Genomic DNA, 16,391 nt, shown 5'->3' on the forward strand with positions numbered 1-16,391 from the left:
CATCTCTTCTTGGCCCTCATCCTCAAGTTGTTATTTGTCAATACTGTGGGAAGGCTGGCCACACAGCTCGCCAATGCTATAGCTTACCCCAACTAAATGATATGGCTCGTTCTTTTGCTTCAATGGGGATTGACTCAGTGGCTGCTGATCCCAACTGGTACTTAGACTCAGGGGCTACTATGCATATCTCCTCTGATGTTGCCTCTACTTCTTCTCGATCAGATGCTCCAATCCCTGATCATGTTATGGTAGGAACTGGAAATGTCACCCCTGTTTCAGGTATACAAAATATCTCTATTCCCTCTACTAATTTCAAACTCAAAAATGTCCTAATTGTTCCTTCCTTCAAAAAGAATCTTGTCTCTATTTCACATCTCCTTCGTGATTTTAATTGTTTTGTTGTTCTCCATCGTAATGGATTCTATGTTCAGGACATCCCATCAGGGAAGACTCTCCTCGTAGGAACAATTGATGAGGGTCTCTTCCGAATTTCCCCAAAGAAAGCCACTTCAACCCCAACCATCCTTTTTGCTTCATATCTATCATCTTCATCCTCTGCTACAGCTGAAGTTTGGCATCGCCGATTAGCTCATCCTCATTTTCAAGTTTTCAATTTAGTTGTTAAAAACAATGTTCTACCAATTAAAAAGTCTGTAATGAAATCTATTAAATGTTCAAGTTGCATTTCAGGCAAGCATCATCGTATTCCCTTTAATTCTGTTCTTCATACTTCATCTTCTCCAAATGAAATTGTGCATTCAGACCTTTGGGGTCCTTCTCCAATTATCTCACCCTCTGGCCATCGTTATGTCTTACTTCTGATTGATGATTACACAAGGTTTACTTGGCTTTACTTTTTAAAATCTAAATCAGAAGTTCAGACACATTTTAAAAATTTTAAAAGTTTTGTGGAAAAACAATTTTCAAAACCTATTAAAGTGCTTCAGTCTGATGGTGGTGGCGAGTATGTCAGCTCTGCCTTTTCTGAATTCTTAATTGCCAATGGCATTCACCATCGACGCTCTTGTCCTCATACCCCCACAGCAGAATGGTGTGGCTGAGCGCAAAATTTGGCACTTGGTCGAAACCTCTGTCACTCTTCTTCATCAGTCTTCTCTTCCTCATACCTTCTGGCCAGAGGCCTTTCAAACTGCCATATATACCATTAACAGACTCCCTAGCAATACTCTTCATGGTCTATCCCCCTATGAAAAACTCCTCAACATCAAACCTAATTACAAAGAACTTCGTACTTTCGGTTGTAGGTGTTATCCCCTATTATCTCCCTATCGTTCTTCCAAACTGGATTTTAAGTCAAAACCATGCATCTTCATTGGTTACAGCCCTAATCACAAAGGATATCGATGTCTCGATGAGTCGTCCTCACGAATTTTCATTTCCCGCCATGTTCTATTTGATGAAGAAAACTTTCCTCTCTCCTCTTCCCCAAATTCAATTACAGAAAACCCTAATTTCAAAATTGCCCTAAATTGGACGTTGGACCCAAATTCACTCTTTCCTCTTTCGTCTCCTGGTCCAGTTGTACCCGTCACTGAGACACGTCAGACCACTTCTCCCACTCGTCTGCTGCCTTCACCTTTAGCTGGTGGTCCAGCATCACCACGACTCTCTGACCCTACTCCTGATTCCACTAACACCAACTCAGCCCACCTGTTCCCTACAAATCAGATAATGTCTCCCACCTTCCCAACGATGGACCACGCGTCAGAAAAACCCCTCTCCTCAACAAAACCCTAACATTTCAATTCCACCTTCTTCGATTGTACCTTCTTCTTCTTCGACCATCTCTCTCAACTCCAATAAAAATTCTTCAACTTCTATACATCCAATGGTTACATGAAGTCGTGATGGCACACGAAAACCAAAAGTATTACTTTCTACTACTCCCCCTTCTACGTCCTCTCTGTATCTTGATGAACCTTCGACTTTCAATCAAGCGTCGAAACATAGGCATTGGAGACAGGCAATGGAGGAGGAACTTTCTGCTCTTCACAAAAACAAGAGTTGGTCCCTCGTTCCTTCTCCTTCCAACAGTAACATAGTGGATTGCAAATGGATTTATAAGGTGAAAAGAAAAGCTGATGGATCGATTCAACGACACAAAGCTCGTCTAGTTGCTAGGGGATTCACTCAAGATCAAGGGGTGGACCTATAGTCCAGTAGTGCGTCCAGCGACAATTAGGTCTGTTTTTTCTCTCGCCGTCACAGGTAATTGGAAAATAAATCAATTAGATGTTAAGAACGCTTTTTTGAATGGTGATCTTATTGAGTCTGTTTATATGACTCAACCTAAAGGTTTTGAAAGCAAATCCTTCCCAACTTATGTTTGCAAGCTTCATAAAGCCATCTATGGCCTCAAACAAGCCCCTAGGGCATGGCACTCTCGCTTCTCCTCTTGTCTTCTTCAATTTGGGTTTAATCAGTCAGTTTCAGATCCATCTATGTTCTACTTCAGGATCAAAAATGATCTTATTTTACTACTTTATGTTGACGACATTTTAGTCACTGGTTCGTCGGATTCGTTAATCAACTCCTTGATTTCTCGGTTGAAGTCGACTTTTGAAATGACAGACCTTGGTGAATTAGGTTACTTCTTAGGAATGGAAGCCACTCGAACTAAAGATTCTTTAATTCTTACTCAACAAAAGTATGTGACTGATTTGTTACAAAGATTTGGGCTAATGGACTCTAAACCAGTTCCTACACCAGTCATCACCGGCAGTAAATTATCCAAATCAGATGGAGATTCTTTACAAAATCTGCAACTGTTCAGGAGCATTGTTGGTGCTCTCAATACCTGACTCTTACGAGACCAGATATCTCCTACGCAGTCAATCAAGTTTCGAAATTCATGGCTTCTCCCTCAACTGTTCACTTAACGGCGGCGAAAAGAATTTTCCGTTATCTGAAGGGTACTCTCTCTCATGGACTATGTTTCCGGCGAGCCACATCACTCCCTCTTATTGGTTACTCAGATGCTGACTGGGCGGGGTCATCAGACGACAGAAGGTCCACGTCTGGCTATAGTATTTTTCTTGGGCCCAACCTCATTGCTTGGGCCTCCAAAACCCAGCCCACCGTTGCCCGTTCTTCAACCGAGGCCGAGTATAGGGCAGTGGCCCATGCCACCACAGAGTTAATATGGCTGAAGAATCTTCTAACTGATTTGGGCTATAGGCAGCCATCAACCCCAGTTATCTTTTGTGACAATCTTAGCACCACTTACTTGACCATGAATCCAATTTTGCATTCTCGAACAAAACATGTCGCGATTGACTTCCATTATGTGCGAGAATTAGTTAAAAGTGGTACTCTCAAAGTTCAATTTATTTCGCGATTTGCAACTTTCAAATATTTTCACTAAGGGGCTTCCAGGCCCTCGGTTTCGAGAACTCAGTTTCAAGCTCTCATTAGTTCCTGGGCTTTCGGCTTGAGGGGGGGGTATTAGTGTAAATATACACTCATGTATTTTCTATATTCCTTTAAGGTTATTTTTGTTCATTGTAAACTTTCATGAGATTATAAATACAATGCTATACCCTAACCTTTAGGGTATCTTGAGTTCTCCAAATTTCAGTTTCTAGATTAGATAGAATTCTTAGAAAACAAAAACTAAAATTACTCTATAACCTGAGTGAAACCAATGAGATTATTCATTGAGTCGGAAAGAAATATTGTAACCAGTCCATCCCACAATTGGGGAGAAAACATGAGAATTTATATTGAAATATATATTAGTAAACCCATAGGATTAGCCCTGAGATTTTGGAAGCCCAAAGCGAATTTTAAGAATGTGGCCCAACATGCGTTTCACAAGAAAAATTCCTTATGTCGTCGGTATACTCTACGTTTTTTTACACCTAATGTGGGGTTTAAACATGAAACCTATGCATTTAGACTCAGACACTTTGATTGAGTGACTGAATTCGATCGGATTACAAGAAAGCGCTTGTCGGTCTTCAGTTGTGGTCTCATTTGAGTGTTTCAACGAGCAACCCGATGGCCTTGACAAAGTTAATAGCTTTTGGTTGGTTTCCGTTTACTTTTAAACAAAAAGAATCAGATTTTAGATTTAAAAAAACTAAACATTTATGATTCTTGGAAAAGATGAATTAAAAGAGCAAACATTTTCAGCTTTCTTTCTTTTTGGTGGTGTGTTGTGAAGGTGATAGAGCAATTTGTGGTATGACGATGGTGGTGTTGGTTGTGGTGGTGGAGGGGTAGGAATTGTGGTAATGGCTGTGGTAGTGTAGGTATAGTTGGTAGTGGTGGTGAATCGTGGGGGCAGGGGTAGTGGTGGTTGTGTTAGTTAGTGAGGGTAGTGGTGGTGACTGGTGGGAATGTAGAGTTTGATGGTGGTATAGAAAAGAGTAGACAAGAACAAAAGAAGTAGTGGCAACTGAAGTGAGAATATAATCTACTAAAAAAAAGTGCTTCCAAATGGGATCAAACTTGGGCCGTCTATACTCTTCACTCTATTTTCTACCAACTAAGCTACAATAGACTAACTCACTAACAATTAGATTTTGTAATTTGTTTATTAAGCCTGGAGGCCCTGTATTTTCACTTTTGTCGTCCTCCTGAGAGGCCCTCGAACCCTGGGGCCCGAAGCGAGGCTTTGCTTGCTTTGCCCCAGGGTCGGCTCTGAAATAAAACCCATAACTTTTTAACTTCCCCTTGTTCATCAAAACTGTAGAGTTAACAATTATAGACACAAAATCCAAAAGCTTCATCACAATATGCTTTTCGCACATGAGCAGCACCATACCGCTGAGTGCACTGGTATCGGCAAGATCCTTCTGGCTTGCAGAACCCTGCCAAACAATATTGCAACTTCTCGCATTAGCCATCATCGTATTTTCTGCATACACAAGTTGTTGTCCAGTTCAAATATATGTGGTTGTATCAAAACATTACGTAGTTATGTTACATTTTTACTCTTATATGGGCTAGTTATATTGAGATATTAACTAGTTTATCGTAATCTTAATCATGCTCTGATTATGTTACTAAAGTATATGATTTATCAAAAATCAATGATGAATTGGAGAAATGGGCCCATCACTAAACTCCCTTTTATGCAAATACAAACAAAAACAAAAAATGAAACATGAAATTGTAAGGGACATATACATACCAGTAACGATAACCATTAAGACAATAAAGAAGAAGGTGGCAGGAGAGAGTAGGGCTTTGCCCATTTTCCTAATAGACTTGTGAAGGAACGTAATGACGTGAATGCTAGAATCACTGATTTTGATTTATATAGGTGGAGCTGGACGTTCTGAGAGGATCTTAGAAAAGCTTACTTGATCTTATATTTTTTATTTTTCATTTTCAGAATGTTAGGATGGTTTATATTTGTTCAAAATCCTTTAGTCATGGGGGATCATTGTCATTAAATCACAAACACCTTTGTACATATAGAAAATCTTTTTGATAAAGCGAGGTGGGGCTTTGAGGAATCCTAAAAAGTCTCAGGAAATAAAGATTTAGTCAATCAAGATTGCCTTAGTAAAAATTTTTGTTCTTAAGCTAGATATTTACTTGATCGTATTTTGCCTCCTAATCTTCATCTTCACCTCTCCACCACCACAATTTATCATCGACCACCATTTCTGGCCATCGTACCACCAATTTATCAACTTATCTCTCCTTCTATCTTTCGCTTTCAAGCACTAAAACCACAAAAGAAACATATCCATTATAAGAAAGGAATCCATTCCGACAAAGTGTTTTGTCCAGGTAGATGTACTAGCTTCATCATGGGTATGATGATGATGAGTACTATAAGTATCAAATTCAATATGAGGAGGAGGGGTTGCCACTTTATCATTTACAAACTCGGCCACAACAACAAATCACTCTTATTTGGATCTTACATCTTCTTGTTAATCTTCATCATCTTCAAATACTATTGAGAAAAGTATTGAAGAAATGATTAGATCTCAACAATAGAAAAGAACTATTCTTATTGGAAAGGAAAAAAAGAACACTAAACTTGAACTAAAAACCGATAAAAGCTCGGCGGCGGTAGCCATTAATGGGACTACCGCCGCCGCCAAACAGAAGACTCTATTGACTAACTCAAGAAAGAAACCTAGAAGCTCTTATACCATGTTAGAAAAGAGAAATTGTATTGGTTTCCTAACTAATACATAAGTTCTTTATAAAGAGTTACACAAGAGAGAAGTTTTATCAATTTTACAATGTGGGACTAACTATTCTAACAGTATCATTGTCTTATGATTCAAATTGGGTTGTGTTTTCAGTGCAGATGTTATCTGAGCCCAAGAAATAATTAACTTGAGGGAAAAGATGGAAATTTTATGACCAAAACCGTGTTTGATGTCCATGTGATGATGTGAGGGCGAATGGATCATTTGTTTTCCTTCTTATTGTTTATGTTTCTAGCTTGTAGGAGAGTTTAAATGACTATCCAAGTCCAAGTTAACCGAAATATTAACATTTGTAACAAAAAGGGGAAGATACCCGAGATAAAGTGTGGAAGGGTAATTAGGGCTATCTTGAAGAAGCTAGAGAGGACTTGGAGTTCAGATTTAATTTTAGAGAAACGAGGGAGGCGGAAAGAGAAACAATGAGCGGGGGATAATCGGATAGAGAGAGAGGATGAACAATAGAGAACAAAAAAGAAGGAGGTGAAGATTTTTTATTTTTTTTTTTGTTGAGAGAGAAGGAGGTGAAGATTAGATGACAAAAGTGAAAAAAATAATTTTTGGGCTCCAAATGTATATATCACCAAGTCAAATCTAACTGATCAAATTCCCTTGAGACTTTTTATGATGCCCAAAACCGCGGCCTAAAACAAAGGCACAACAATTATATGATAAAGATAATTTTTATTGTGATTATCTTTAGTACTTTTACTCATTAATTCTATAACTGGCAAACCTTATCCTCATTTTCAATATTCTTTCCATTCCTTCTCTTTTTTCATCTACATTTTCAATGTTTCTTCTATACCTTTTTTTCTTTTCTTCTTTCGAAATCGTCTACGATAGTCATTACAAGACATCAATACGTCATGATTCATGAACTGGAGAAACAGTATAACCGCCTAATCTAAGTCCCTTGAAGGTTATCCTAAAGAGTCTAAAGCCCAACCTCTGTATTGCAGAGTAAGTATCGAACCATGCACTGAACCAAAAAGTGGTTGACCCATTTTCTATATTCAATCGTGTCGTATTCGTAGTCTTACGAAGTTACGAAGAGATGTGAAAAAGACCTGCACCCCCGACCCCATGGGAACCATATCCCATAAGGGACTATGGGGACCAATTGCCCGTAACGAATATTAATGGATTTAATAGATCGAACACGAGTAGAGGAGGTTACCAAAGGTACTCCCATGCCCCCATCCGTAACAGGACCCGATGGCCTGCCACACTTTTGCCTACCAAGTCCAACCGCATGCGTCTCCGACAAATTTTTCGGTGTAGAACTACACCGTATGGTCTCATGTCAAAGTCAGGTGAAAAAGTATTGTCTTGCATTGTATATTGTAAAATGCGCAAGGGTCTTGAATGTTAATAAATTAGGGAATGTTAGAATTGTGAAGCTTATGTCAAAACTTGGTGAAATTTTATGGGGGCTAAGTCTCTAGGTACATCGAAGTTCAAAATGCATTAAGCCGGATACCTGACCTGCCCGAGCTCGAGAAACCCAAGTCAGAAGGTAGCATTTATATAGAGATGTAAGCATTTCACTTATGAAAACAAGATGAGAGCGAGAGAGAGAGAGAGAGAGAGAGAGAGAGAGAGAGAGAGAGAGAGAGAGAGAGAGAGAGAGAGAGAGAGAGAGAGAGAGAGAGAGAGAGAGAGAGAGAGAGAGAGAACAGTAGTGATAAAATAGAGTCTATTGAGTCACATTTATTTATTGATTCGAAAGCAAGAATGAAGCAGAAATTTTGTTTGGGGTTTACTGTTGATTGAGGGGATGGTGACAGTGAACATACTAATGGTGTAATCCGAGTGTGTCAATATCAAGTGATGAAGTTAGAAGATGGTGTCTCACTGGTGTAAACTTACAAGTAAACAACTAAATAGTAGTGGTGTCTATAGACTAAATGGGTCAACAACTAATAAACTGTTTTCATAACTAACTATGTTAGTTATTAGGTGTAACAACCTTTTTTGTTATTCTTTCTCTCTCTATAACAGTTTTCTTGTAATCATAGCTATTTAGGCTAAATCTCATTGTAATCGAATCATTCCTTGATTGTGAGATTAATCAATAATACTTTCTCTTTAGTTTCTATCATGGTATCAGAGCCAGAGGTGATTTTTTTTCGATTCTGTTCATCTTCTTCTCTCACTAAAAACTACATCTTTCTTCATCTTTATTGATCTCTAATGGCGTCACAATCCTTTAATTCAGCTGCCTCTCCAAATTTCTCATCACCAAATTCCTCCATTGCTAATATAGCAAGCTTTGTATCTGAAAAACTCGATGGATCGAATTTTCTTATATGGAAAGATCAGTTTGAAACTATTCTAATTAGTACTGATCTTTTTGGATTTGTTGATGGTTCGATAGTAATTCCAGTAAGATCCATCATTGATAACAATATTGAAGTTCCAAATCCTTTATTTCTTCAATGGCGAAAGACAGATAACTTCGTTAAATCCTGCATGAAGGCAACATTTACTCATTCAATTTGTTCAGATGTGCTAGGTCTTCAAACTTCAAGAGATATTTGGAGGTTTCTTGAGAAAAATTATGTTGAGAAATATGAAGCTAAGATAGCTTCTCTTCGTGAACAGATACAGAATGTCAAAAGAGGTGAGTCTACAGCTACTTATTATCTTCGTAAGATTAAATTTTTTTCTGATTCTCTAATAGTTGTGAATGAAAGAATCTCTGATAAGGAACTTAGTCGAATAGTCTTGAAAGGTCTAGGCAAGGAGTATAGATCATTTGTTATAGCTATTGATAATAGAGAATCATCCATTTCCTTTGGTGAATTACGCACTCGAATAATTCATCATGAACAATGGATGAAGACACAACTTCAAGAAGATGAGACTACTGCTTATTATGCAAAGAAGTTACCTCCTAAGTTTTCTTCTAATATACCTATTCGATCCAATAATTCTTCATATAGAAATTCTTATTCATATGATCAAAGTAGAGCTTATAATAAAAATGATCAAAGTAGAGCTTATAATCAAAATGTTAAAGGTTCTTCTTCATCATCTCAAAATGTTGGAGATTCTGCAATTGATTTTGATTTTAACACAATTCCTTGTAGAATTTGTAAAAGATGGGGACATTTTGCTTCTAAGTGTCGATATAGATATGCACCTGAAGATGCAATTCGACCTCCACAAAGTGAAAATGAAATTAATCCACAGCAAAAGAGATTTCATCAGCCAATTCGACCTCAAAGAGGGAATTTTGCTGGTATACATTTGTATGAGAGTACAAATGAAGGAAAAGATGATAAATTGATAAAATGCGCTCCTACTAATGAGGAGTTATATGAATCGAACTATGATTATGGTTCAGAAGAGATTGCTTTTGAAGAGGCCAATATGGTGGTTATAGTCTCTTCCACTGATGTATCTTCTAATGAGGTTCATCATATTGTTACTAAGAAAGTTTGGTTGGCTGATACTGGAGCTAATAATCATATTACTAATGATTCTTCCATTATCCCCAATCCACAAGCATATAAAGGATCAGACTCAGTAATGGTTGGTAATGGTTTATCTATCCCAATTGCTGCTACAGGTAATGCTCATCTACAAACTTCATCCTATAACTTTGACTCATTCAATGTTCTCTATGTTCCTAACCTAAAGAGAAACCTACTTTCTATATCAAAGTTCACACATGATAATCAATGCTCTCTAAAGTTTACTCCGTGGGGTTATCAAATAAGAGACCTTTGGTCTGATGATATTTTAAATGAAGGAACAATGAGTAATCATCTATATCCTATTATATTTGATATAGAAGAGGTACCTAATCAGCATAGTTATATGGTCTCTTTAGCTGCACCATTTTCCATCTGGCATACAAGGTTAGGACACACATCAGACTCTATTATTCACCTATTATCTAGGAACAAGTTGATTCTAGTTCAGGATAATCCAAAGAAGAGTCTATGTCATCCTTGCTCTTTAGCAAAAAGTAAGCTGCTTCCTTTTCCTATATCAGAGAGTTATACTGAATCACCATTGTACTTAGTACATTGTGACATTTGGGGACCATCACCTGAAGTTAGTCTCAATGGTGACAAATACTTTATTCTCTTTCTGGATGATTTTAGTAGATTCTTATGGATTTATCCCCTCAAGTATAAATCAGACAGCTTGAAATACTTCAAACTCTTCAAAACATCACATGAGAACCTGTTTTCCACTACCATAAAGTACTTTCAGAGTGATGGAGCCTTGGAATTATCTAAAGGAGAATTCAAGTCCTATCTTGATCAATGTGGCATCCTCTTTAGGAGTTCATGTCCATACACTCCTCAGCAAATGGAAGAGCTGAAAGGAGAAATAGACAGATTACTGAAATGGGTAATTCATTTTTGTTTCAGTCCAAAGCTCCAAAATGTTATTGGTATGAAGCATTCTCAACAGCTGTGTTTACAATTAACAGACTTCCAACCAGGTTACTTCAAAGCAAATCTCCATATGAGGTAATTTTTCCGAAAACTCCTGATTACTCTTTGTTAAAAACATTTGGTTGTCTGTGCTATCCACATTTGGGAGCTGCGAGACAAGATAAGCTCAGCCCAAAATCAACCAAATGTGCCTTTATTGGATATAGTACTTCTCATAAGGGATATAAGTGTTTGGATTTATGTCTAAGAAGATTCACATCTCTAGAAATGTCATCTTTGAAGAATCCACTTTTCCCTTTATTGATATGAAGGAGCTTTCTTCTGATATTGATGTTGACCCGATTATACTTCAATTACCAATTGCTTCTCTTAATCATATATCATCTAATGAGTCTACACCTGATATTTCTCCCCAACTAAGCTCATCCACTGCTCCACCAATTGTTGAGTCAAGTCACATGATGACTACAAGGCTAAGAAATGGTATTTCAAAGCCTAAGAGTGTTCCAGATTTTGTTTCTCATTTTACTATTAAGCATCCTATCTCCCATTCTTATCTTACATTGTTACTGCATCATAAGGAACCTTCCACTTACAAGAAAGCTTCTACTGATCCAAAATGGATAAAGGCAATGGAAAATGAATTTTCAGCTCTCCAAAAGAATGGTACTTGGTATCTTGTTTCAGCTGATAATTCTATGAACTTGTTGGGTTATAAATGGGTATTCAAAGTGAAATATAAGTCTGATGGTTCAGTTGAGAGGTATAAAGCTCGATTAGTAGCTAAGGGTTACCACCAAAAAGATGGTTTAGATTACTCAGAAAAATTTAGCCCAGTGGTTAAGGCTGCTACCATAAGAATTGTTCTCAATTTGGTTGTGTCTAATGGATGGAAAATTCAACAGCTTGATGTGTCCAATGCTTTCTTGCATAGACTTCTAGAAGAAAATGTTGATATGACTCAGCCTCAGGGTTTCGTTGATCCTTCTCATCCCTCTTATGTGTGTCATCTGCATAAGAGTCTTTATGGTCTTAAACAAGCACCTAGAGCTTGGTTTTAGAGGTTTGGATCCTTTTTCCAGACTCTTGATTTTAATAAGAGTGCACATGATCACTCTATGTTTGTGCAATACTCTCAAGGTACTATCTTGGTTTTATTACTATATGTGGATGACATCATTTTGACTGGCAGTAGTCCTTCTCTCATGAATTCACTGATTACAACTCTAAGTAAAGAATTTTTTATGAAGGATTTAGGTCTAGTTCATTTCTTCTTGGGTATTGAAGTTTCTCGAGCCAGTTCTTCTGCTCTTTTGCTAACTCAAAAGAAATATGCTCTTGGTTTACTAGAGAAGGCTGATCTTCTTGACTCTAAGCCAAGTTGTACTCCTGTTTCTGGTGGCAACAGGTTGTCTAAAAATGATGGTGACATTGAATCTGATCCCTCTTTCTATAGGAGCATCATTGGTGGACTTCAATATCTCACCATGACAAGACCTTATTTGGCCTATGCTGTGAACTATGCAGCTCAATTTATGCAACAACCAAGGTCTTCTCATATTCAGTTAATGAAGAAGATTCTTAGATATGTTAAAGGAACTATTGAGTGTGGAATTATCATTACTCCAGGAGACATTTCAAACTTAAGAGCATACTCTGATTCAGATTGGGGAGGATGTCCAGACTCAAGAAGATCTACTACTGGTTTCTGTGTTGTGCTTGGTCAGTCCCTTGTGTCTTGGTGCTCTAAGAAGCAACCCACTGTGGCCAAATCCTCAACATAAGCTGAATACAAGACTCTTTCTACTTCTGCTGCTGAATTACTTTGGGTTTCATATCTCCTTAAAGAACTTCATCACTCCATTTCCTCTCTTATGATTATCTATTGTGACAATTTGGGAGCTAAGAATATTGCTTCTAACCTAATTTGCCATGCTAGGACTAAACACATAGAAGTGGATTATCATTTTGTGAGGGATTTAGTGGCTTCTAGTCAGCTCCTAATTAGACACATTCCCACATTGGAGCAGCCAGCAGACTTACTCTTTAAGGGTCTTTCCAACGAAATGTTTCTTTCTCTCAGAGACAAGTTGATGGTCCTACTCGACCCATCATCTTGAGGGGGCATGACAGTGAACATACTAATGGTGTAATCCGAGTGTGTCAATATCAAGTGATGAAGTTAGAAGATGGTGTCTCACTAGTGTAAACTTACAAATAAACAACTAAATAGTAGTGGTGCCTACAGACTAAATGGGTCAACAACTAATAAACTGTTTTCATAACTAACATAGTTAGTTATTAGGTGTAACAACCTTTTCTATTATTCTCTCTCTGTGTAACAGTTTTCTGGTAATCATAGCTATATAAGCTAAATCTCATTGTAATCGAATCATTCCTTGATTGTGAGATTAATCAATAATACTTTCTCTTTAGTTTCTATCAGATGGGGTAGTTATTTGATGCAATAATGAGGATTACAAATTCACTAATATTTTGGGCATACCTTTTACACATTCAACACAATTTGCATGGTTGCGGAAACACTAAAACAGAACACGTTTGAAGTCGAAGTGAATGTTGGGATTCTCGGAGGATAGTTTTAAGTAGACAATAAGAGAGAAAGAATTAAGTGGAGTAAGAAATTACATGCTCTGAAATCGGATTTCAAAACTAAAATATGAAGTCATAAGGCCATTGACTCTAATGTCAATAACTGAAAAGTCAGGCAATCAAATGTTGGGAATGTAAAGATACTTTGTTTGAAGCTTGAGGTGGCATCAACAAACTTGAGGTGGCATCAACAAGCTTGTGGTGTCAACTATCTATGTGAGGTGTCAAACAACATGAGACACCCATGGTTAGTGTTGGAATCGGAGCCAATTTTGGCTCGACCCGACTCATCAAACTCAGAAACCGAACGCGCCATTGCGCTCGTCTCGTCGAGCTCTTCAATTTAGAGCAACTCGAATCCGATTCCGGGTGAATGAGAAATTCGAGTTTGAAGTTTGGGTGAAAAAAACGGTTAAGTTAGGGTCTGAAACGTCAAACGGGACAAGTTAGATCAGGGGTCGTTTGAGCGAACCACGCGCATCCAAATCTGGACGGCACGCGTTCAATGCGCGGGATTGCGCTAGATCCAACGGTCGCGCATTTAGATCGTTGGGACAAATTCGGGTTTCGCCCAGAAGCGTTGGATCTATCAAGATCCAACGACCCGCGTTAGTCCCGAGTTGGGCACCGAGTGGGATAAGCCAATCTTTTAATCTGGTCGTTGTTTTCTTGATCTGGTGGGACACATTCGGCGGTATCTTGCTCCATCCTACGGTGGGCGTTCCACCCGAGATTTTGAACTAAATCCAACGTCCCATACCTTAACCGACTCTAAACTTGATTCTGACTTCACGTTTAGTCCCTAGTTCCGAATAGATATGTCCTTCAACCCAACAGACACTATGCATCCATTCAACTCCTATATAAACAACCCAAAACTATTCCAATTCTCATCAATTCATTCTCTTCTCTTCTCTCTTAACAATTAGAAGTTCTGGTTTGCTGATGGGCCTAGAAAGGTTACCCTAAATAGGTCTACACCCGCAAGTGCACGGGCGTCAAGTAATAATTCCGGTAAGACCGGTTCGTTCCTCAGAGACTAGTTAAACCTATTCTAAAATTAGGAAGTAATGAGATTGTAAAATGATTTGGTTTTGGTTTTTAAAATAAAATAAATAAAATATTAAAATAAAATTACGGGAATGAAAATGAACTCAAATGGGGAGAGGAGTCTAGGGTTTAGGATTCCACCACATAAAATCACTTTTAGAAACAAATACTTAAAATGGTTAATTCTCTTTTTTATAACTCAGAATTTCGGATAATGAACTATCCTAATTCCGGGAGATGTTTTCGTTAAAACCGAATAAAACATAACAATGTAATCATTTTATTTTAAATAAATAAATCTCTAAACTACTATTTATCAATTAATAAGTATGAACCGTCAAATGATTTAACATAAGCACGATGCATCAAATCGAAAAGTATAAATAGTGAAAAGAAAATCTATTTATCAAACTAAAACGAATTAAACTATGAAGCATTAATCAAGAGTTAATCAATAAAAATTATATCTCTAAAAGATCAAAAATGGGTTTCATCCTAGCCCTAGATGAGATGGTTAGCTAATCATAATATGAGATTAAGACACATACGAAGAATAAGAGAGAAAATGGAAAAAGAATGAAACTTTCTCACTGATTTTCTCTGTTGCAGCCAAACGCGCTCCTAAGGAAAATAATTTTCTCGTCTTCTCGGAAAATTATTTTCCAGCAATGTTGGAAAGCCAAACAGGGTCTTCTCCTTCACCAAAACTTCTCTTTCTGTTTCTTCTTTATTTCTTAATCTCTTTCTCTCTTAACTCTCTGTTAATCTTCCCTTTCTCTCACCAAGAATATAAATTACAGGATAAGAAGAAGAAAAATCGAAGATGATGATGATGAGCTCGGTTTTTTCTGTCTAACCCGAGATGAAGAACAGTGATTATGATGATTATTCAAACACAAGTAATATGATCAAAATTGATTTTAACTGAAGCTTCTTCAAGAATGATTCATAACAACTCAATCAAACATCTCTGTTACTCTCTGTTTCTTAATCAAAAGAAAAAAAAGATGAAAAACAATAATGAACAACTCTATTTTTCCTTCTCCCTCTCTTTCTCTAAAATGTTCTGGTTTAGTTGAGCTTGAGAGGATCCCCCAATCCGAGATGAGATTCAATGGCTGCCATCTCTTCCTTTTATATCAGCCAATACTTTCTCTTTTTATGTATCATCTCACCGAGATTGCCAGCTACCTCTATCTTTAGAGAAATCAATTATCTCAATTATCCACTTTCTTTTTCTGTAGAAATCTGAAGCTAAGAGATCTCTAAATATGATTCTCTGTCTAGGATTTCCAATATCCAACTCTCTCTTTCCAGTCTTGTTCTTTCAATTTAGTAGAAAATAATCTTCTTCACACTCTCTAAGTTTTCCAAAAATCAAATCCTATCTTTCCATCAATAGCTCTCTCGGTCTTCCTTTATCTCAATATCTTCTTTGTTCTTTCTTTTTAAGAAAAAGAAGATAACAACAGAGAGAGTTTATAAAGGGAGAGAAATGAGCGCCAATTGTGGTGGAGCCAAGCCAGACTGATTTGGTGTATCTCGGCTGGACGGTGTTACTATGAAACTCTCATCTTGGACCGTGAGATAGAGAAGCGCGGATCTGAACGAAGCTGGGACATGTAATAGATATTCAGTGTAGTGCAGCCTATCGAAAGAATCCTACGCTTGGTTTGGAATTGCGCCAGCTCGTCTCAAGCTATCCCGCATGGCCATAATATCCCGAATCTCTCCCACATTTGACTTGAAGGCAACCTGAATTTTGACTTAGCCTAGTTCACTCGTCCGGACTCCGATTTCACTTCCGTTTTCTCCGATAGATTCGTATTGGACTCTACTTTCACATGAGCACTAATATTGATCAGAATACCCTTGTCATTAAAATGACCAAAATGCCCCTCAAGCATGTCTTTATCACGATGTTTTCGCATCGAACTCCGTAAATGAGACCTGAGAAAGAAAATCAAACAAATCATCAGAGTAACCGCTCGAACTGGACTAACTAACCCGAGTTAAAAGATTCAGATGGGACATTTCCATGTCTCATCATTTGCCTAGAATATCTAATTAAGGGAGTATTTCTAGAAATTCTGGTTGGACTAGAATATCTAGA

The 16,391-nt window shown here is 37.7% G+C and overlaps 1 long non-coding RNA gene across 1 annotated transcript; it reads right to left on the bottom strand.

The window, feature by feature from the left end:
• Positions 1 to 4,411: 4,411 nt before the first annotated feature.
• On the bottom strand, positions 4,412 to 6,162 carry LOC147545603 (uncharacterized). The gene is made up of 2 exons (XR_015223755.1): positions 5,569 to 6,162; positions 4,412 to 4,882 (listed from the first exon to the last, which is right to left on the bottom strand). It is a non-coding gene; the product is annotated as an uncharacterized LOC147545603 (long non-coding RNA).
• Positions 6,163 to 16,391: the final 10,229 nt, after the last annotated feature.

This window comes from Eschscholzia californica, unplaced genomic scaffold (genome assembly GCF_041429995.1).
Source record: "Eschscholzia californica isolate CP2 unplaced genomic scaffold, dmEscCali1.0.p SCAF_4, whole genome shotgun sequence".
NCBI lineage: Eukaryota > Viridiplantae > Streptophyta > Magnoliopsida > Ranunculales > Papaveraceae > Eschscholzia > Eschscholzia californica.